Source organism: Camarhynchus parvulus, chromosome 3 (genome assembly GCF_901933205.1).
Source record: "Camarhynchus parvulus chromosome 3, STF_HiC, whole genome shotgun sequence".
NCBI classification, from domain to species: Eukaryota; Metazoa; Chordata; class Aves; order Passeriformes; family Thraupidae; genus Camarhynchus; species Camarhynchus parvulus.
In genome coordinates this window covers 74,254,860-74,279,549 of record NC_044573.1, presented here as the reverse complement: position 1 = coordinate 74,279,549, position 24,690 = coordinate 74,254,860, and the positions used below count along the sequence as shown (strand labels likewise).

The 24,690-nt window shown below is 39.8% G+C and overlaps 1 protein-coding gene across 1 annotated transcript in view; it reads left to right on the top strand.

The window, feature by feature from the left end:
- The first annotated feature begins 16,192 nt into the window (after positions 1-16,192).
- The window catches only part of VSNL1 (visinin like 1), an 85,701-nt gene continuing 77,203 nt past the window's right edge, over positions 16,193-24,690 (top strand). The window contains exon 1 of the mRNA XM_030944594.1: positions 16,193-16,370. The gene's annotated coding sequence lies outside the window, so the exon portion shown is untranslated. The remainder of the gene's footprint in view (positions 16,371-24,690) is intronic.

The window sequence follows — 24,690 nt, the reverse complement described above, 5'->3', positions numbered from 1 at the left end:
CAAAGCTCTCTCTTTAACTTTTGGGAAAAGGGCCCACACCACCTTCTCCCTGCGCTGGTCTTCACTGTTGCCTGAGTACCGCAATGACCAGCTCTGATTTCCAGTGGGAATAGTCTCCAGCATTGCTTTCAAAGGGAGTTCTTTTACATCTTGAGGGATATGAAATGAACATACTTAAAAGGTGTTTAGGAACTTGAACCAGTTCTATTGAACTAGAGGGTGACTCATACCCTTCCATGACCCCTTTATTTTGTCCACTGCAATGAAGTTGCTGCTTGACTGCCTTGTCCTACTAATTTGACAGCTGTCAAGTTGAATAAAAACTGCTCTTTATTGGACTTGATATTTTGGACACATTATCTTTCACCTGATACACTGCTTGATCATACTGCTCCATTGCTATCACCATATCATTCTCTGTTATATATCAGTCCCTGTACATCTCAAAGATGTTTTCATTTGCCAGCTAAAGCACCTTGTTTGTAGTTTAATTTCAAAACAGAAGCAGCAAAAAAGGCCCTTTGTATACAGAGCACTAAACATAGAGACACAAATGTTCTGCATCATATTTTATTTGTTACTATCCATCTTCTTCTTAAAGGGCAGTGAAAATAGTTCTGCCTGCCAGACAGCTCAAAACCTGTTTGTTGAAAGTCTGCAGTGCTGCTGAATTCAGGTCACACACATCTAGAGGCATTGAGATGCAGCATTCTTTCTTTCACACTAGCAGGACAATTAACTCAGTCTATATGATCCCTAATCCTATTTTACTTTTGCTCTAGATGCATAGAATGTAAGGCTTGCTCATAGAGCCACAGAAAATTTTGTTTGGAAGGGATCTCTAGAGATCATCTGGACCACTCTGCTTAGAGCATAGCCAGTTTTCAAGTTGCCTATAACTTCAGTCCTTCATCATCAAGCTGCTTGGGGCTTTTCTAGTCAAGATCTGTGTATCTCTAGGGTTAGAGATTCCCCAGTGCCTCTGAAGTGCTTGCTATTAAAGCTGGTTATAGTGCTAAATTTTAAGAAATCCATATTCTCTTTTCTACTGTTGTTCAATTCTTTTAGTCTGTGCTGATCACATATGGATTAACTAAACCATGTGTAATACATGAGTAATACACGTAGCTCTTCTCTTAGTCTTACAGAATTAGATATTTCTGATCAAAAGTTATTTAATAATAACAGATTACCTTCAAAAAGCAACTCTTTTTCTTTAAACACATCATGAAGATATAAAATATCTGGACTTCTTATTTTGCTCTTGAATACTCTTTACAGCTAATAAGTGATGTTTCAGAATCAAATAGTAAAGCTTAGTATTAGTCATATCTGCTTTTCAGTAGATCTTTGTCCCCTTGGAAATAAGCCTGGTTGACAACAAACCTGGTGCCACTTCTGCCATTACTAGCCAGGTATATTGTAGAAGCTGCAGGGCTTAGCTGCTCAAGCAGCTTCTCAGACAAGTGGAGGCATTCAAGAGGTGATAAAGTAATGCAGAAACTCTTGGGAATACAGTTTGTGTTGGGGGGTCTGCAGTGTAAAAGTAATGCAGAAACTCTTGGGAAGTACAGTTTGTGTTGGGGGGTCTGCAGTGTAAAAGTTTGATCTGCACCCACAAAATGCTCCTCTAAGGCACATAATCACAGTGCCAAGTATCCATGGGGCAGCGGAGGAATTTCACAAGGTACTTTCCCTACATCCATTGCGCCTCTGCTCCTGTATTAAAAAATGGACAACTAACATAGATACTCTACTGCCTTAAGGCACTAAAAACACTGCAGGTTAATTACTTGGGTCCCTGAACTCTCACACAAAGGTATTTGGCAAAAGTATATTATGCATCATTTCATGATAGTTTGGGGCTATATCAGAAACAGGAAAATAATCAACTCTTCTAGTTCCCTTATCAGGGGAATTCTGAAGTCTTGTTCTGCAACTTCCCATCTAGCTTCTTAAAATTATCCGGATTATAATACCTGCTTTGTTGGCAAGAACAGATGAAAATTAAGCGTGCAAGATGAAAGTGCCTTTTGAAGGAGAATATAAAAAACTGAAGTGCACTTTTGAGGATTGTGTATTTAGTTTACCTTTGAGCATCAAACTTCATATGAAAACAAACTGATGTGCCTGACAAACCCTTTATTTGTTCTCTTTTTATTTCTGAAAAACCTGTGCTGAGAACTATGCTGTTTGACATACTCATAAATTACTTACTATGTAAGAAAGATCACAGTATTGGAGGTACTCAAAGATATAGCTGGTTGGAAAGAATCCCAGAATCATCCTCCAATACTAAACAACAGCAAAATAATAAAATAGATCAATTTCATTATTGAGAAATGGAAGTTAATATCTAAAAGAAATATAATCCTCTCTTTACAGGTACATTTAGTACATATTTATTAGCACTTATTACTCTGAAAAAATATATTGGTCATTCTACAGAAAATTTCTGAAAATGGTAAGTCAACATTCACGAGCAGTCAAAAAAAAAGAGAAAAAGTAAGAAATTATTAGGGAAATTATATTTCTAAAATCCACAGTATGTTCAAATCTTTAACAGTGAGTTGCACTCCAGTCATCCTACCTTTAAAAAAAAAACAAACAAATGAATAGAATTGGAAAATATAGGAAAAGCATCAGTGATGATCAGTGTAAAAGAAGTTTTCTATGGAAAAAAGAATATATATTTTAACAGAATGTGTATGTTTCAACTGAAGAAGAGAGATCATTAGTAGTGAAGAAGATATGGGTCCATAAAATCTTTGATAGTATAAAATAAGGAACAAGAAAAGGAGTATTCATTGAGATGAAGAGAGGCCATATTGGGAAATATTCAGGTCAGCCCAGCCCAGCATCCTGACAGCTACAAAAAACTCAGGCCCATGCAGAGAGGGTAAGACGGGTCAGCATGTACATCTCCTAAGAAGCTTCAGTCTGCAACCATTTCTAGTTTGGTTACTGTCTACATAATCAGGATCTCCATGGATGTCTTTTCCATATTTAGTAGAGAGATATAGAGATAGAGAGTTGTGATTATTCAGCCTGGAGGAAAGAAGGCCCTGGGCTGACCATATTGTGGCATTTCACTACCTGAAGGGAGCCTAAAGAGAGCTGGAGAGGGACTGCTCACAAGGGCATTTAGTGACAGGAGAAGGAGCAATGGCTTTAAGCTGGAAGAAGGTAGCTTTAAATTTGTTATTAGGAAGAAAATCTTTACTGTGAGGATGGTGAGGCACAGGAGCAGGTTGTCCACACAAATTGTGCATGCCCCATTCCTGAAAGTGTTGAAGGTCCAGGTTGGATGGGGCTTTGAGCAACCTGGCCTAGTGGAAGGTGTCCCTGCCTATGGCAGGCTGGGTGGATCTAGATGATCTTTAGTCCCTTCCAATCCAAACCATGCTATGATTCTATGATTTCTTTCCAATCTCCCTATAATTCCACATAAACTTTTAGCACCTACAAGATTTAGGATCAAAGAACTGCATTTCCAGCTTCACCACAACAATTTTACGAAAAGTTCCTTTTCTATCCATGTGAAGCCAGCGCTGTGCTTTACCACCTTGCTGTCTTGCATTAGAAATACACAGTGAACACTCAATCCCTACAAAACCCTGACAGGCTATTCATGTTTCTTAGATCTCTATCACATCATGATTAGGAATCTATTTACAGATTGAAGTAGAGCCTTATTTGGTTGATGCCACTACAAGGAAAAATTCCACACTTTTGATAATCCTTGGTGCCCTTCTCTGAGCCCTTTTAAATTCTACCATACTGTCTGTAAGATGAGGGATCAGAAGTATATATAATGGTAAAATTGCAGGTCCTTCACATATTTAAGCATCTGCATTTTAATATTATTTCATTTTAAGGTTTATTCTTTCCAATAATTTTTAACTTTTAGCTTGATTTCTTGACTGCTGATGATCACTGACATTTTAGCTGAACCATCCATCATAACTTGAAGAGCTGGTTCCTCTGCAGTAAGGGTCATTTCAGAGCCCATCATTTTAAATGTGAAGCTAAGACTATTTTTTCCTCTCAGCTGCATTTTACATTATTTCAAACAAAATTTCAATTCCCAGTTTATTGCCCCACCTCACAAGGTTTTTCTTCAGTCCTTCACTTGTGGTTCTCTTTTTTGCTACTCTGAATTGGTCAATATCATCAGCAAACTTAATCGCCTTTCTATGCATTCCCCTTTCCAGATAATTTCTGGATGAATCAAATAAGGCATTCTGTATTCCTTGCAGGACAAGAGCTGGGACATATCACAAAAATTACTGCTTCAGAGGCTTAGTGCAAACAAAATATAATATTTTTCATATATAATTAAATTGTGGAACTCATGGTTGCATGTAGTTATGAGGATCAAAAATATGAAAGGTTTAAAAAGCAATTAAAATAAATTCAGGAAAGAGACCTCCATAATATATTAAGCACAATGACTTGACTGCAAACTGAGATTTAAAAAATTGCAAAATGTTGATCATAGAAGCTACAAGGTACCAAGTCAAGGATTACTTTATATTTTCTCTTACATTTCCTCTAAATATCAGCTTCTGGTCAGTGTTGGAGACAATGTACTGTGCCATCTGTGTCCAGGGCAAACACAAACAAGTGATCCACTATGGACATTTTTACTATATTTTTTAATTAGATACATATTTCAGATTTTTATCTATGCTTCAAAATTGTGCTGTATTTTTACATTTTCAGAAGATACTGTATGATGAAATGTGCTACTAATGAAAAGTAATCAAGCCTAAATATTTATGAAATAATAAATCACTGGCCTTAAAAACCCAATGTCCATTATTACAGGTCGAATATCCATCCCTCTTTAAATCTGTTAAATATTTTTGAATGAGTTCTTCCTTGCTTTTTTGATCATTCCTGTTTGCAATTTCCTGAAAAATGTACCTCTTTAGTGACAAAAAGAAGATATGTTGATCATTCAGCAGACAGAACAGAGTACTGGTACATTTTGTTCTCATGATAGACAGTTTTGACTTTGAGAACAATTGACTGGAATTTGAAGAGCACACTACTCCATGGCAAATGTTTCAGAGGGAGCTTTCATTACATATTAACATCCCACAGGTTCTTCAAAATTAAAATCTCTTATTTGGACTTCAGAAACTGTTTCCTGTAATGGGATTACAATTTAATAAATCGCATTTCTTACCAAAATCTCTACTCCTAATTATTCACATATGCAATCCATGGCTAAAGCTCTCCTCCAAACAAATGTTCCTCTGTTCCTATATATTAGCAATGATAAATATTTTCTGAATTCTTTAATTAAATGCTTATACTGTAAGGGAACAGGCACATTTTAACCAATAGATGCATTATTTTTCTTTTTTTATTCTCCCTCACCTTCCTGATCTAACACAGACTATTAGTTGTGGGCATAAAACGTGAGCACAATACACATTCAGTAACATACACCTTTTCATTAATTTAATATGAAACCACTGGAAGGATATTGTGGCTTACTGTGAATAAATTATCTTCTCTATTTAAAATTTTGACTAAAAGATGAATGATGCAAATGACATTGGCAAAGTTGAAACTCCCCTAACTTCCTAAGCAGGAACATTGTTGATATTATTTGAGGAAACTGTGGGTTATAATGATGAAATGCTCTAAATGTCTTATAATTAAAATCCAAATATTTTTTCCCTGTGAAAGCACATTTCAAAATGATCCGTCAATAATAAGACTTTGACCTCTTGTGCAGTATTAGTAAGGTGAAACCAAATGAGTTTAAATTTTTTTATCCAGATCAATTTTAAACATAGTGGATATCTGTTGTCTTATACACGTTACAACAATACTTATACATTACAGCATACATTACAACAGTTACATTGTAGAATCCATCCCCTCCAGGGGCTTTTCCTGAAGCACGCAGCCAGAAGCATCTGCAGCTAATTTAGCAGCAATCCAATGAAGGATATATTGCTGTAAATTGCCACTGAGACCTGAGCAGCTCCTCTTAGCACTCTTTCCATCCTCTTCTGGGATGCACCCTCTCCTGGGGTTCTCTGTCCTCTTCTGGGACTCTCCCCTCCAGGGGGATTCTATTCTCCATCTTCTCCACCCCTCCAGGGGCTTTCTACTCTCCCTCTCCTGGGGTTACCCTCTCCTGGGGTTCTCAGTCTTCTTCACCCCTCCAGGGGCTTTCCACTCACCCTCTCCTGGGATTCTCCATCTTCTCCAGGGGTACTCTTTGTCTTCTCTTGGGACTGGTCCTTGCAGCAGCCATGTCCTGATCCTTACCTTCTAACTCCTCCTGCGACTCCACTCTTTCTATGCTACTTGTTCTTAATTGGTTACAGGTGTGTTCTTAATGGCCCCAGCTGCAACTCATTGGGGGATAAGATTACATACTGTGCCCCCCTACAATTCTCCCTACAGATGTCTCTAAGCATCTTTTAAAGCTATGTGATATGAATAAGATAGTCTAATTTTAATAACACATATAAAACACTTTAGATCAAAGTGCTTATTTTAATTTGTTAGTGTGCAAGACTGAAAAGTCTAAAAAAACTAATAACATGATACATTAAGGAATAGGAATGATGATAAAAATTGCTATGTGTCCATTCATATGAGCAATCCTTCATGGGTTAAAAATACATACAAAAGAAATAAAAAGAAACAAAATCTATATTCATTTTTAGGATGTGAACAGTGTAAAATACCAGTTATACAACATTAAAAACAAGATGATACAGGATTCTGTGGTTTTATTTCATTATTTCTGTATTCAGAGAATAGGTTAGTATATTAAAAAATCACTGCCTTTGTCTCATTATCTTGAAAAAATAGCAGCCCTTTGTTCATGTGTTTTCATGTAGAAGATGCTTTCTGATATATACCATGAAATCACAGTGTAGTGTTAATTTACACACATCTATTTATTTACAAAAGTCTTCTCCACAGACACAGAAAAACACTGGAAGACAGGAAAAGTTGCTGAAGTAGATAAACACAGAGGTAAAATGTCCACTCATCACTACTCAGTTCCATTCATCTGTTGAGTGGGCTGGATGGGAGTATATTCCAATGGGAATATATTTTCCTGTGATCCCAGGCATGCCTGGCACTGCTGTAAAGTGCCAGAGTGTTATGCCTGTGCTCAGCAAGCCCCAGGAATCAGGCAGAGCTCACAGGTAGGCTGGCTGCTCCTCTCCCTTCTTTCCCAGCAGGCAGTGATTCGATACAGCTGAAGGTCGACACTAGAAATGAGACATCCTAGCAACTGGTAAATGGTTTCCACACTGACTGCCTGTTAAAACAACTCGTAGACTACTTTGATTTAATAAGCAGTTCACTTTTAAATTCAGCAATCATTCTTCCTAATCTATTTTAATCTATTCAGGTGCTGCTAGTTTGAAAGAGACACAGAATTTCATTAATACTCATGGTATGAATTAGGATCAGTTAATTATTTAAAACAGAATCTCCCTTTTAAATGTTTTTCACATTTAGGTCTTAGGAAAAAAATATTGGTGGAGGAAATACAGGAAGAATTTAATGTCCTTTTTTCAAGAATATGAATGAGAAATATGTGTTGAATTAAAGCCTTAGGGGGTAAAATTCCTTAAGAGTGTGGTATTTTTTCTGGGGGCTCATGCTGAACAACTGCAAAATAAGAGAGTTTCTGGCTCCTGCTTGGCTCAGTCTTAAGCATGGTCAACTACCAACATGAGAAAGTCTGCAGGCGTTTATTCTAAAGTATCTTGTAAAATGATCATCTGGTCTTACATAAAAGATTGACATATATGCTGGCTTTATACCTGTATGAAATGATCATAGATATTTTTGCATATCACAGTTATGTACATTTATACAATTTTATATGAGACATTCTTACATGTAAACACATGTATAAATTAAAAATTACACTCCAGTAAGTCTTTACAAAATTCCTACATTCAACCCCCATTTCACATGTGGATAGAAATTAATAGATTCAACATGAGGAAAGCTGATTAAATATCTATGAAGCACCTCAGATGTCCTGTAAAACATCTATGAAATATCTCAGATATTTTGTTACACATCAACAAATTGGAAAGATAATTCCTATAGGAAAGATAATTCCTATAGGAAGGCCTATTTTAAACTACTCATCTGCCTAAAGAGCAGCTAAGAGGGGGGTAAGTAGTCAATTAAAAAATTCTCAACAAATTTTGTAAAGAAGACAATAACACATGAAATTTGGCAGTAAATAATACAGCTTTAACAGTATGTGTGTGTTTGTGTGTACTTGCATACACACACACAAATTATGTATATACACTAACCCACATTTAAACAGCCTGGCACATTTGGTGATTCTCTCAACTCGTGTAGACCATGAGATAAATTTCTCAAGAGAAGCAATAGAATCTCAGTTACACTACTGCTCATATTAAATTAAATGGGACAAAACACTTATAAGAACTTTCAGTAGTTTGAAATGGCATCACAGTTAAGGATCATGAATGCATCTGTTTTGTAAAGACAAATAATCTAGAACACCATACGACATTAAAACCTAACCTCTGCTTTCTTATAACGTTGCTTCTAAAAGGGATCATTCTGGTAAGAATGATCTAGATTAAAATTAAAATTCATCCAACTCAATATTGCTTTCAATTCTTTGCTGTTCCTGCTGTGATACGGTGTTATGCTACAATGTACTGCCCAGTTAGTAGCAGCCTGCAGTCATATAATAAAGAACTAGGGGCAACCATATTTTCACAGTGAGTTGATTTTAAACTAATGCAGCTAACTCCATGATTTTTGGTTCACCTCCCAAATTATAGACACTGATGGCTTCATTATTGAACTAAACAGCATCTGAGAATGACTTGAAATATGCTGACCAAAACATTACACATCACATAAAAAATAACTATGGAGACAAAAATCACGATTATATGAAAATGGTCTGAAAATTGGAGGAAAATTGTTAATACAGTGTACAGTGCTGTAAAACATGAAATAAACTAAATTAAAAATACAATACCAAATAAAATATAAAACACCAAAAAATACCAAATATTAAATACCAAATTAAAAAAAATGTAAGTAAATAGCCGAGTTGAAAAGTTAAAAAAAATGCACACAGGAAATATTTATTCTTGCTATATTATTCCTAAATTGGATAAGCTAGCAAGTATGTGAATATTTTTCAGTAGTCTCCAGAGACATTTGAGATATCTCAGACCAATAAATATAACTAGAGAAGTTTAGAATGCATATTTGAGACAACGGTTTTGCAAAGTATCTGCTGCATTTGTTTTAAGTGTTCTGGCTTGTTACATATTTATTTGTTTATGACAGCCACACCTGACTGTTCTCCCTTCAGCTCTGTTTACTTTTCCATCAATGTTGAAAAAGTCACAAGAGCAAGTGAAAATATGAAAATTCTCCTTCTCTTGCATAACAAGATACACACATAAGATAATAAGCTATATCTTAAATTTAAAATGGCATATGTACACAGTCATCCTTTCTCACTTTTTGATAGGACTCTCCTCTGGGAGGAAGCAGCTGTTCTGGAAGAGGGAATGGAAAGGAGTTGCTCAGTGCAGCAGAGAGCACAGGATATGCCAGGGATGAAGGAGCAAACAGTGATGCAGGACAGTCAGACAGGGACTTGAGACAAAAGTCACAACGAATGGAAATTTAACAAGAGCTACCCACAAGGCCTCAAAAGGGAGTGGAAGGTATTCAGGGAGACCCAGGGAAGAGGAAACACTTCAAAACAGAGTCTGATGTTTGGCTAAACTACCTAGGATGGTTCTCACAGATAAATGATTTTCAAGTACATAGTGTTTTTGGAGGTGGGTTCTGAGAACACATACCCTCCTCATCTTCCCCTCTTCCCACATCAAACAAATAAATCAATCCCCAAGAGCTCCTTGAGGTCTGACAGGGGAAAGGCCCATGAATTCTGTAGCAAGTAGACATGGTGCCAGGATATACTACAGAACACTTCTTTTGAAGCTTTTTTTAAAAATCAGAATCAGCACAGTTAGTTCAGTATTAATATATTATCTTTTTATATTATGTATTTTAATAAATACTTATAAATTAGCATTTTCAACATTACTTCAAATTAATATGTTGTTATTGCTCAGCTGGTTTTCAGTGTGACAGTACATTTTTCATCACTGAATATGAAAAATGGGTTCTAGATTAATGGTATGGGTAAATATCTTTTTCACATATCTAAAACTTAGTTAAATGTAAAACTCGTTGCAACAGGAAGTTACAGAAATCACAGACATAAATTCTAAGCATCACAGACTCATTACTAAGTAGTTTATAGTTACCTGTTAATGCTCCTGATCCAAAAGTGTACTCCAGCTCTGCATGTTCCTAAACTTGAAACTACTACAAAGAGAGGAGTTCCTGTAATAGAAATATTGTGTAACTGCTTTACTTTTGATAATTTTCTTAAGTTAAGATTTTTCTTAAGCTCTGATACCAGGTACAAGACCGGATACTGTGTGATGTATTCTGGGGAGAGAAGCAGTAGCAGGATTTTGACAAATAGAGATGTTGGCAATTAGAAAGGTGTGGGCAGAGGACTGCACTTATATTAGGGGTTAACAGATGCAGGAAAAGATGATGTAGCATTAGAAACTGAGAGATTTCATTGCAAATAGAATAATGAAATAAGTTTTCAACATTTTGTTTAACATGTCTCTTCTCTGATGGTTCTTTTCTGTCTATTGGTTCTGAACTGATTTTATGTCCAGTAGCCCACTTTTTGAGATGCATCTCTGCTCTTAGCTGTACATCCTGCTCTTGTGATTATGGGCCAAGAGTGCTGATTCACTGCTGCTCTCTCAAACCAAATCATATTAAAAAGTATTACCTCTGAAATAAAGACTATTATACGAAGTCATCATGTCTCACAGTGCAGTTTAATTACACAAAGGTAACTACCTATGGTATCCACCAAGTTGTGAGTACATTTTGTCCATAGGCAAGTAAACAGTCTGCTTATACTCCATCTACCCTTCCCACCATTTTTTTAGTAGAAAATACACTCATATCGCAGCATTGAAGTGTATTATGAATTATACAGATCTATGAAAAACATTAATAATAAAAATAATGACACAAATGAAAAGCTGAGTAAGATAATCTGGTGTCAGAAAAGGTTAGGTAGACTCTTGTTTGCTTTGATGTGTGCTGGTTAAAGTAAGAATTCCATTAGTAATATATCTGCTAACCTAGCTGCAATTTGTGGCCTTTTCCTCTATTTTTAATTTCATGATTTGCTATTACTTCTACAGTTGTGTTCCAGTTTTTCCATGTCATCATTATAATATTTAGCTAAGAACAATCACTCACAGATCAAATAAGCAAACAAAGTCCAAACAAAGTTGGAAATCTCAAGGCCACATGACCAGCGTGACTTCACAGGAATTATTCTGTGTATGTAAAAGTTCTGCCTTGAGCTAAATGGCAGAGGAAAGCTATGTTTAGGACATTTGTAGAAATGAAATGCTTCTAAGTTTTGTCATTCCTATCCTTCTAAACACCCATTATTTACTTGAAGCTTATATTTCTCAGGTCCAAAATGTCAACCTTTTATTTCTACTTGAACAAATGCCTCACTTAAGAAGAACAACTGGAAGAGCTTCTGTGGGAAGCAGCCCACTGGAGTGAAACCTGGGCTCATGCCATTTAGCTTCAGACATTTCATTTAGGTGCCTAAACTTAAATATTTCTTTTCTTGACTCTTGCTAGCCAGGTTCCCAGCCTGAATCACTCTATTACAGTTTCTTTGTATTTTCATTGATATAAAAGGAAATTCAAGCAAATAGACAAGTATTTAGCTCTCAAATGTAGGCTGTAAAATCAGGCATTGCACACACTCCCCAGTTGTGACTGTATTATACAACATCAGAGACGATGTTACATAAATGGTATTTTCTTTGCATTTCATTTCATGAGCCTAAGAAGTTGAAGACTAATAAACGGTCTCATTAATAAAAAGGCTGAATTATAATTTATTTGGTCTGACACAAACAAAGGTGATCTGCACACAAGAAATCACTACATTTCATAAAGAAGAAAAACTGCATTTATTAGTAAAATTAATTCATTTTGTTTTATCTGTATTCTTAGGGGCATTATTTTAAAAAATATTTTAAAATGAGAGATGAAAATGAAAGATTATATATATATAAAAATGTCATTTTCATGTAATTATATATAGCACATTAAGAAGCAAGACAATCTACAGTCACTTTGAAAGCGATAAAATCAGCCATGCTCATTGTTTGTTGTTGAGCATCAAGAATCTCACCCCTTTCCAACTGCAGTGTGTTGCAGCAGCTTCCTTTAATCACAGAGCCTTGAAGCAGCTCCCTTCTGCCAATCCTTGCAGCCGCATTGCTGCTTTCAGCTCCCCATCTAACAGACAAGTACATCTCAGTGTGCAAAAACTGCACCAAGGGAACACAGAAAGAAGAAAGAAAATAATTCCTTCAAAAGGCCTGGCAGAACATAAAGCATACAGCTAGAGATGTAGATATAGACTCAAACTCCTTCTAATTATATTTTTTCTGTTGTTGATTCTCGTAAAATATATATGCAAATACATTCTTAGCAAGTATTGAGCATTAGAGAGAGGGGAAAATACAAACCCCAAAATGGTATTCTGCAACTAAACTGATGTCTGCAAAACAGGAGATCATGCTAAATTAAAAATTAAAAAAAATCTCATTACCAGAAGCCACCTGCTGAGATAGTGAGTCCTCTCAGAGGCTACTGTGTTTTTTAATATTGAATTGACTACTCTGGAGTGCAAAGGAGGGAGAGGAAAAAGGGGAGGAGGATCCTCGATTTCATTAGATTTTGAATTTCCTTCTGGAAGTGCCTATCTATCTTCCTTGACAAGATCAGAGTCTTAGGGCCTCACTTGGCTTCTTTCAAAGGTACAAACAGCACGTTCAGGAGATTGAAAGCCAAAAGACCCATGTAAGGCATGGAAGACTGTAACAGAGCAGGTACCCACGCTGTTATGCTATTCATTCCTAAGCTAAGAATTCTTATATTTACACTGTTCATAATGAGGGTAAAATAAAAAATATACACTTTCAACAGAAAACTTTAGGTCAGACCTGACTTCTTTTAAATTGCTGTAGCCCCATTATGAGCATCATGTTATTTAGGTTAAAAAATCATCTGAAGTTGCAACAATTAGTTGGCAACAATAAGTTGCATTTGCAACATCCAAAGAACTGTATAGCAAGAAAATGGAAAATTCTACCATTATCTATCTGGTAAGCAAGGGGTTGAGAAGCAAGTGTAGCAAATGTAATTCTTCACAGTCTAAAATACAGCATTATTTGCACAGATAAAAAATTAATGCTAAGTGGCTGAAAATGCCAACAACCTGAACTGGTAAACTTTTACAACCAACTCACAAAAGCCTTCAGGAATCGCATGTAGTGTAGGACAGCACTATGTAAGACATGACATAATAGCACACACTGGTAATGTCGTTATTACCTTTCTAGTGATAACACCATGAATAGAAAGAGGTAACTTATTAAATTGTTGATCCACACCAAAATGAAGCTTTTCCATGGGAGTTTTTGACTAAGCACTAGTAATGCAAATGGAGAGGTTTTCTATGTATATACCATGTATAATTGGGATTATGAATTGCATTGTTTCTGTGATGTAGCACATGTAAAAATAAGCCAGTTTTCTAGAGTAATACTGTAGAGTACCTCTTTTTTAGGATGATCTTGTTTTCAAATGCATTTGCAAATGCAGTCTAAATAACCTGATTTTATATGGAATTACATAAATGTAGACAGGGAAAGTCATAAATGAAAACACACTACATAGTTTATGCTGCTTAATCTACACCTTTTCTGTAGCTGATGGGAATTCTGCCATTGAATTAGATGTAAAAAAATACTATGATGTTTTAAAAGTCCTATTTAAATGTCTTTTATCCAACTTTTTTTTTAATTCAACCTATTATTTCTGTTTTTTGAGGGTAAGCAAATGTTCAGGTTTTTGCAAAGGATGACCCTGAATGATGAGGAAATGGGCATCCTCTCTATGTCCCAGTCACACAGTAGACAATCAAGCGTAAGGCAGCTTTCTTGCCAGCTGCCTGAAATATTGCTACCTTGGCAGTTGTGGAAGAACACACAAAACTCAGCTAAGACACCAAGTACATCCCTGAGTTTAGAGCCACCCCAGAGCTCTGCACTTCCATAGCTTTGCTGCTGCCACTAGAAAAGTTACAAAGATGAGATGAAGTCATGCAATAACTGCAATATGGACAAAATCAAAATAGGTCACACTGAGTGAATGTTGCACTGTGGTGGTAAAAGACAAACTTATGAAGAACTGAGCAAGAGACAGAAAATATGAGGGAGCAATGTGGTTAAAACTTAGAAGCAGATGTTACGGCATTCTAACTTTCATTATGCTAGAGATGATTATTAATGATCTGCCAGGCCAAGAAAGCAATGAGGTAGCACAATATGAAGATGACAGAAAATAATTTGAATTAATCTGAACAAATAAAACATGAATTTCAGAGATACCCAGTGAAGTGTATCAAATCCTGTTTATTTCTGCTAAGCCTAGAATAGAACTAAATTTTTAGCATTTTCAGGCGGTATTTTTACACATCTAGAAAATCAAAACATGAACTGAAGAGAGGGGTGCACTGGGAAATTTAAAAAAAAAGGCATAAAATCATAAAATTGCTGCCCTACAAAAAAAAAATTCTGGGAGCAAAATTGGTGACTTTCACCAATCACAAAAAGATAACCTATGAATTCAATTGTCTACATTAGCATACTGAAAATATTGTCATTTCCTGTACATTTATACACATCAGCTTGTGTTATAATTTAATTCTTTGGGCATTTCAACAGTAAATGAAAAATTATTTCCATCTATCACTAACTACACAATCTTCATGCTTTTTTGTCTTTCTGAAATAATGAGCAGATTGTTAAAAACAGGAAAGGTGTAATTCACTTTCTTATATATGTCATTATTTTGCCTCCCTTTCACCTCCTTGCTCTATCCATCTGCTTTCTGCAGTGTTGTGCTTAGGACATGCTAAATATGCTTAATTTATGTAAACAGTCAGTGACAGAGCTTGTCATGCATGAAAGTAAACACTGATGTACGTCTCTGCCTTAGAAAGAACCTACAGTTCGTTACACGCTGTGCAGTGTCTTGTGAAGGAGCCCTGATGGTTTACTCCTACCCCCAAAGAAACTGCTACAGTGACAGCGACAAAAGCGAGGGCAGGGCAGCCTCAGTTGGCCTTTATCCTGAAGGGCAGGACCAGATGAATTTCACATTTCAGGGGTTGAATGATGTTTTAAAGCTATGCTATATAACATCAACTTCCATGACAGTATAAGAAGCTTGTGGACAAGAGGTGTAAGCGTGGCTTGCGATGGGAGGTGACGCCTACACACACGTGCGACAGCGACAGGCGGCTCGGGGCGCGGGACAGCGCTGCCCTCACCTTGCACACGATGGGAACCAGATGGGGATCGGCTTCTGCTCCCAGGCAACCGCCTGTGTGACGACATAGCGTTGAGCTGTGCCAGGGGATGTTTAGGTTGGACATTAGGAAGAAAATCTTCACAGAAAGGGTGATTAGATAACAGAATGGGCTGCCCAGGGAGGCGGTGGAATCACCATCCCTGGAGGTGTTAAAGACAGGACGTGCCACTCGGTGCCATGGTCTGGTTGACAAGGTGATGTTTGGTCACCGGTTGGACTCGATGATCTCAGAGGTCTTTTCCGACCTAATTGATTCTGTGATTCTGCGATCACCCCGCGCCGCCCGCGCTGTTCCCGCACGCCGGGCGCACCGCGGTTCCACGCGTGGAGCGAAGGAGCCGCCGAGCGAGGCACAGCCCGCGGGCAAGGCACGGACGACGCCAGGCACAGGGAGCCTGCGCTCGGCCGTGAGTGACTCCGGGGCCACGGGGCCGAGCGGGCCGCGGTGCCGGCGCCGACCCCGCCGGGCCGTGCCCCTCAGCCCGCGCCCCACTCGGGTCCGGGCCCCGCTCCCGCCCGCCCCGGGGCTTCCCCGCTCCCGCCCGCGCCGCCCGGCCCCGCGCGCATGCTCGGAGCGCGGGGCGGCGCGCGGGGCGGCGGTCCTGCAGTGCGGGGTGGCGGCGGGCGGCGCGCGGGGCGGAGCGGGGGCGCGCACAGGAGCTGCGGCGCGAGCGGCGGCGGGCGCGCACCGAGGCGGCGCCGCGTGTCCCTCCGGCCCCAGCAGCGCGCGGGACCCCGGGCCCTGCGCCCTCCTCCGCACCGCGGACAGACCCCCGCCCGCAGTAAGTGCGGGGAGGGCCCGCAGGGGGAAAGGGGGGGATCCGGGCTCCGCACCCGCGAGGTGCGGGCGAGAACCGGCTGCCGGGCTGCCCCGCGCGGGGCTTTTCCTCCCGGGAAGGCGGCGGGATGGAGGCGCGGCGGGGCTGAGGCGTGGGCTGCGCGGCCTCGGCGCTGCTCGGCGGTCGGAGATCATCCTCACCGGGAAAGTTGGTGTGCGCGGTCGGTGTGCGGGAGTTGTTCCGCTGGCGAGATGGAGGGAAATCGTACCCGCGGCGATTTGCCGTCAACTGTGGAGAGATTGGACCGAATCCCCCACCGATCCGGATTTGAGCACCGACAGCATCCAAAGGAACAGCTGAGCTGTCGCGTAACAATTTGCGGTTGGAAACGCTTTGGTGGAAGAGGGAGTCTGGCGCTCGTGTTCGTTTGAAAAGGGATAGCGAAAAGGGCGTGATTTTTTTTTTTCCAGTAGGGAAAGGAAGAAAAAAAAAAGGGAAAAAAAGACCGTGCGAAACCAAGCGCCAGAGCAGCCCTCACAAGGTCATCACACCACGAGGGAGGCAAAAGTGCTCCCGATCCATGCGATCGCTGTATCGCTTTTCATAGTATCTGTAAGGGATGTTTTTATTTTATCGTTTAATTTATTTAACAGGCGAGGTGTTTGCAGGTGGTAGCGGGGTAGGTGTGGGGCGGAGGTGCCGCGCTCCTGCTATTTACTAGGGCATCAATCGGAGTGAAGATGGAGGTGGGAGGAGATAACAAAAGCTGGTGTGCGATCCTGGGCATCTCCCACACGAAGGCGTGAGAAGGAGGAGGGAAAGGAGACGGCAGGAGAGAGAAATTCATTTCCAAAGATCAAAACAAAAGGTGGAGCAGGTTGAGACAGATCGTGAGCAGCCGGGGCGGAAAGCGAGGGAGGCGATTTCCGCGCTGACCCGAGCGGAGCGGAGCGCGGGGGCTCTGCGGGGGCCGGGACGTGCGCGGCTGCGGAGGGAAGGAGGGAGGGAGCGCGGGCGGGGGCTGCCCAACCGGCGCAACTTTGCGCGCCAGCATCGCTTGGAAATAAGCTGCTCGCACCCGGAGAGACGCGTTGCTTGTGTGGGGCGAGGGGAGGAACGCCTGCCGGTACCCCGAGGGCTTCTTCGCCCTCCTCCTCCTTCCCGGCGGGAAGGAGCGGGTCCTGGCCGCGGGGTGCGGAGGGAGCGCGGTGCTCAGCGCTGCGGCGGGGACGCTTCCCCGGCGCCCGTGGTGCCGCGCCGGGACAGGGGGCTCAGCGCCGTGCGGGGCGCTGCCAGAAGGGACCCCAGCGCTGCCGCCCTCCCGCACAGCTCGGTCCCCGCCGCTCGCTGCCCTCTGCAGCGGTGCCCGTGCCGCCGGCTCCCCCGGTGCGAGGCTTTTCCCGCCCGCCCGGAGGTGTCCCCACCCCCCGGAGTCCCCCGGTCTCCCCACTGCCCCCACAAGGGAACGCCTCCCTCCTCCCGCCCCAGCCAGGCGGTCCCCTTCCTGCCTGAAGCCACTAGCAAGGTTCCCCTCACCCCAACTTCGCATCCCGTCCCCAATGCCAAGAGCCTTTCCCCTTTCCTCTGCTGGGTGTTCCCCCGGCACCTCCCTGGCTTGCCCCATCCCGGGCTGGCTGCTGCAAGCCTCCGGCGTGCGGAGGAACCGTCGGGGATTGGGAGGGACAGGCGAAGGGGAAGGGGGGGTTGATGTTACGCAACTGCAGACCCTCCGCTTCCCCGGCCCTGGAGGAGCCTGTTCAGGGGCTTTTCGAGGTGGGACGGGGCTCTGCGCCTTCCTCGGGCGAAGGCAGCTGGAGCCGGAGCGGACGGAGTTCCCGCTGCCGCGCAGGTACCGCGCTCCCGAATCCCGCACGACCCGGAGCGGTGCAGCAAGGCGGGGAGGGGGTTTACCTGCACCGCCGGGCTTTTCGGCTGACCAGCAAACATGCAGATAACAGGGTGATGAAAACACCTGCCCTTTACATGAAAATTGAAGCGTGATTGCTTGGGCATTAAACCCATAGCCAATTATCAAAAGGCCAAATACATGAATAAATTCCGTGTTCTTGTACAGAAGATGTTATTGTAACAGATGGGTTTAAGCAATACAGATACTTCTCCCAACAATTCTGCTGGCAATATATTTTTAGCAGTGTTTTGTTATTAGTGTGGCTTTGGATAGACATTCTCTTCCTTCACATACTGGAAAGTTCAGATCTCAGAGGTATCACTATCTCTTTATAAAGAATAAAAAGATGGACATATTTTATAACCAGAATATGATGTGCAACAGATAATCACACAGAAAAATAAGTGTATGTGGAAGCTCAGTCTCTGTAGAATACACAATCACTGTCCCTTTCAGCATGCGTACTTCCTCGTAGTTGTTTCTGTCACACATTTTCAGAGTCATTAGTTTTCACTAGTACCCTATTACTTGACAGAATGCCTTTCCTTTTGAAAGAACATAGTTCATTTAAGAACATCAGTTTGCTTGAAAGATCTTCTAGTACAGTGTTCATACAGCACAATCCATTTCAGGTGTGTGGACTGCGATCAATTCTAATTAAAACTTTAATTATGTTTTTCTCGATTCCAACCAAGCATGAAGTAGTCTGGGCTGAATTTGCTGTCAAGGAAAAGTAAGGAAACGTGTTCTTCATCTTGGTAATGTGTTATCCCTGCCTTTTAATTAAGGACTGAATCCTTAATCTTGTTATTTATCCACAAACTTTTATGACATAGGGCTGCAATACTTAACCAGTTTTCTAGGTTGCCCTGTCTTCTTGACTGATACAAAGGTATACCTGCACAACACTGATTTTTCAACGTGCTCCTTGTTCTGGAACATGCAGCTATTGCCAGCAGATCAGTTGTGTCATCAAGCGGCATCTACTCCGGAGTATCACAGTGTTATGTAACTCACAACACAGAGCAAATGCCAGAGATGTCTCTGCCGCGGCCGCTCCCATTGTGCGGTTCCCTGTGTGCCTTTCCCTGCTGTATTGTACCAGAACACTCAGAGCTGATGCCACCCCACAGCACCAGCCAAAGGGAAACTCTGCTCTGGGCAGAATGATGAGGCCAAGTGTAACTGGGATGTGATGGGGAGGGCAGGCTAGGGCAGAGCAGAGCAGGGGAGTGGGGCTGGCTGTGCAGGATGGAAGCGGTGCAATGCCGCTGGCTCTGGTGCTGTTTGGAAAAGGCGCCACGTGTCCCAGGCTGCGACATCCTGCTGACTGCAGCGTATCTGGGGTCTGGGGGGATCCCGATGTTCCTTCCAGCAGGGTTCTCCTAGAGAGCTGCAGCACCATTGTGCTGCTGCAGGCCTCTTGACTTTTCTTTCTGTCTATACACTCAGCATAGCTGCAGGATCTAAATCTAAGGATGCAGGTTCCCTTAACAAACGCATGAACGTGGTGAACTTTGTTTTGGGTGATTCCATAATTGTTTACATTTGAAGCTGTTGTCCTGGTTCTGTTTTTCAGTTTTGGAATTGTAATGTTATGTCTGTTTGTGCAATGGATTCCTAAGCTTTTTTGTATTGTATCTGTGCCTCACGCTCCCATTTTAGGTATTCAGTTCTGTCGACCTTTGCAGATTCCCATAGATTTCCAGAATTTTATGTCACTTGGCCAAAAAGTGCTGGCTCATCCTCTAATTGTGAATCAAACGGCAATGTACACTAATTGAAGATAGAGTTAGAAAATTTAAAGTATGGTAGACAGATTTGGTTTTAAAGTCCTAGGAATTGAAACACGCAGCACTTACCGTGAGCAACTGTGCTCCTTGTCTGTGATGTTAAACATTGTCAGCACCGGTCTTCATCCTTTTGTTTTTAATAGGTATTGTTTTAGCAGTGTGCACTGGGGCTAAATACCCTTTGATTTTGAGTGGTCTGAAAAGAAGCTTGTTTCCAGGTGGGTTTGATTGCCCATGGATGCTTTGCTTTCTTTAATTTTGTCTTACATTAACAGAGAAAAGCACTGTGTGATCTTTCTGCATTATTTCTCATGCCTAATTTTGATTCAGACTACTCTACAATGAGCCTAGACCATTTCATCAGTCCCCATTTTCTTTTGGGTTATTACCTGCATTTGCACACCTTTTGCCATTCTCTACATGCTTGGGCTTTTTCTTCCTTCAGAATGTAATTTTGTTCCTTCTTTTTGTGCATGTTCATTGTGTTTTTGGATCACTTTCCACCTGACCAGTTATTTTCTTTTCTGTTTATTTCTTTCTTGGGAAAGACCATGGTTTACCCCATAGCTTCTCTCCATGGCATTGCTGAAAGCTCTGTGTGGTACAGGAATACAGCACCAACAGGGAAGGCTGTGAGCATTTGCTGTGCTGGAAGATGTCAGGATCCAGATGGGCTCCCATCACAGGGCAGCGCTTTCTTACTTTAGCTCCAGCTACTTGTCTTTATTCATAGAGAGAGAATCTTCTATTTTGACTTTTATGCTATTGGTCTGAGAGTAATAGCTATAAAACTTTTCAAAGAAAATTAAACAGATGATAAAAAGGATATTTGTTCAAGTAATGCAAAATTTCAGAGTAATGCTACAAATTTATATTGCTTTTTAAGTTCTAAAGTGCTAAAATATATAGGTATTTTTTATTTTTTTAACTATGTCTCTGCTTTCAAGAGCTTTCCCACATTTGGATGTGAATGTGACTGAAAGGAAAATAATACACTTGTAGGAAATTGAGGCAGATCATTAGAGATGGTCTCATAGATGAAAGTTGAAAAAAGCAAGTAGTTTCAGGGAGACAGTTGAAGGAGAAAAAGATAAAAGCCACTTGATAGTCAAATTCACGGATTTGTTTATAAAAATATTAAGCTGTTTTTCTTTGTGATTATTCCCCTGAGGAAAGTAAGGAACAGAATATATTTAGTAAAATAACTTGTAAACCCACAGCTAATCGAAATAAATTGTGCTCCTTGGGAGTGAAAGGACAACTGCATCTTTTTTTGAACTAAGCAGTATGAGTTCTGAAATTGTGACATCAAGGACAAAGGAATATACATTACAGATATTTTTGAAGATTTTCTCCCTGAAATAAACCCTATAAAGTCATATATATAATCCCAGACTGAAAAAAATAGTGGACTGTATTATAACTTTCTCAGTTTCACTGTTTTGAAAAATCAGGAGTTTGCTACATTCTTGAGTTTGTCAAGAACCTACAAGCTTTGAAATAGCGAGAAGTGATAATTTGAGATTACTAAGTGAATCTTTTAAGATAATTATCATAACAGAATTTCTTAATAGGAAGATAACAAATTTTAACATCACTTTACCATCACAAAGCCTTTTGAGGAAGATTATCTACATAATCTGTATTTTAAAAATCTGAGTTGATGTGCAGGAATAAAGATGTAATGCTGATTCCTATTGCTTTTACACTTATATAAATATGAGATACTAAACTTTTTGGTTTAAATGACCTTTTATCACTTTTGGCTTAAAGCAGATTTAATCTTAAATAATTGATGATTTCAGAGAAGCATCATGCAGCACTGTTAAATAACAGAAAAAAAAACATTTTACTTAATTTCTTGTTCACTATCTTAGACTTTCTCAAAGTTCATTTATGAAAAGCTCTAAAAATGGAGATCCATAATAATAAAACTTACAAGTGGTGTTGAAAAATTTGTTTTTGGTCCTCTCAAGGTATTTTCATACAGTAGTTAGGCATAAAAAATAGTATCCTTTGTTTTAAATTCTAATGAGTTGAATCAACCAATATAATATCAACCAGTGGGATTAATTTGGTTGTTCAAACTTTGTACAAGTCAAACTATATACTCAAAAAGAAAACAGGTTGTGACAGAAATTTACAGAGTTTTTAGACTAATAAATATAAGGTTCTAAAACTTTTGATGAAAATTACTCTTATTAGTTTTAACTTCTAGCTAAATAGAAAGTTGTATGTTAGAGAAGAAAGCTCTTAGGTTCATAAATGTTTAAATCTACAAGGGAGATTAATGAACATTTTAAGCGTGTCTAGCAGAGGCCATAGCTTTTGACTCAGTCATGCCTTTGCTGTCCTTTTACATACAAATTTGGGGGAGGGGAAAAAAATAGGTCTTGATTTAAAGACCATGGAGAATGGAAAATGTATCTCTGTTCCCGCTAAGCTTTTTTAGTAATTAATTATCCTTAGTGTTAGAATGTGATGGTTCTGCACTTAATTACGAGTTCTTGAACAATCAATCCCTAAAGCAGTTAAAAAAAAATCTTAAAATAGATCAGCTGTTGAGCCTGGTGTGTGTAGAGTACCTATGACTTGATTTTAATATCTGAAAATAATTTCACAAAGGTAATATGTTACTGAAAATTTATTTTTTAAATGACAGGGTAGTGTTCCACTTTATAGAAAACATTTTTGCTCAAAAGTAGATATTAAGTCATTCACTGTAAGATGGAATCAAATGCAGTGAGGAGACATGAATATTACCCTTTTTGTGAACGGCATTTGAGAATATATGTGGTTTAATTAGACTTTATTCAGAATGGAGTAGTCTTAAATTAGAAACTGTTGTTTATAAAAGCTCTTACAATACAGCATATTTCTCTGTACTCTTATCTGCTATATTTAGAAATACAAAGTAACTGAAGACTCTTAGAGAATGAAATATGAGATATCAGTTAGTAGTTAGAATTAAAAAGCTTTTGTTTTTTAGTAGAAACTGGTATATGTAGAGGCAAAAGTTATGATTTTCTAATGTTAGTGAAAGTGAACATTTTAAAAAGTTTTTAGCACTGAAAAGAAAATCAGCTTATATAATAGATAAAGCTGCAAAAATTATTTATGTGGTTATTGTTAACATCCAGCGCATATCCAGTCAATTTCATTACAGTCAATGTTCTTTCATTACACCAGAATATATACTATTCTTTAAACAGTCATTTATCTTTTTAAATATACATTTTTAAAACCATACAAATGAGTATTTGTGAATGTTCTTAAAATTCATGTTTTGAATGGCATAAAAGGCTTTCAGTTTGGAAGACTGATAGCCTGAAAAGTGGTTTTCATTTGATGCATGAAACATCCGATGATACTGATGATCTTTGCAAACCAGACTGGCTTGTACAAAAGGACTGCATCTTCAAATGTCTAACAAAGTTTGATCTGTTTTTTTTTGGAAGGGGGGGGTGGAGGGGAGGATTTTGTTGTTGTTGGGGATCATTTGGGTATTTTTTTTTTTAATCTGACTTAGATATGTCGCATAAACCACATTGTAACGTTGAACAATGTTCAACATAGAGCTCCAGGTGATTTGGAATCTGGTCCCTGCCATCCATACAGAATGAGAACATTTAGAAGAATAGTATGAAATCATTATGTTACATGTTAAAACTCTATCATGCATTCTTAAATAAAGAGTCAGATAATCACTAACTGTTTTTTCCATATGCATAAATATTCTTGCCTCCTGTCAGTGAAATCCTAACAATACACCACTATTACTGAAATGCCAAAGTGCTTAGCAGGAGTAGCTTCTAAGACTCCTTTTCCTCCTCAGGTATGGTAAGAAGAACACAAATTAGCCTTGATCATTCTTCATAAATAGGTTTTGTTTGCAAGAATTGTCACCACACTGGGTGAGTTCTAGCTACTTAGTTCAGTGGCTATTTAATAATTTTAATTCCTGTTTGGGAAAACAGGTTGGTTGGAAGGGGCTGTGATGTTTTTACATTTTTCTCATGTGTCTGCCACAAAGAGGTGCTACTGGAACACAGATCAGTAAGTAACATTTGTTTCTACATGGTTTAAGAGGTGGACATTACTCCGTCAGGCTTCCTACTCTGTTATACGAAAATGTAATCCTGAAGTGTCAACAGGTACTAACTGGCTCATGTCTTATCTCATCCTTAGCTTTTACTGATCCCTTTTTTCCTCCCTCTCTGGCTCTGCTTCCTGTCTTTGACTCTGCTCCAAAGTCTCCTGTTGCCTAAGAGCCTCCCTCTCCCTGGTGATACTGGCTGTGCATGTTTAACTGTGTTGGATGCCTCCTTCATCTTGCATTTTAGCTGTGGTTTTGTGTTTGTTTTTTAAACTGTGAGCTTTCTAAAACAAGGATCTGGCCTTTGCATATGTTCCAGAAAGTGCAGCTGTATGTACAGTGCTATAAGGGTAAATTTATTAAAATTCTAACAACATACAAGACAAGTACAGTGCCTACAGCCTGTGCAGAAAGATAGGGTGCAAGTACAGGGGTGAAATGGAGTGGCTTTGAGACAGTCCACGCCTGATAGCAGGTACTGAGTTTGCCTCCTGCAGGGCTAATTAGGATACATTCACACACGTC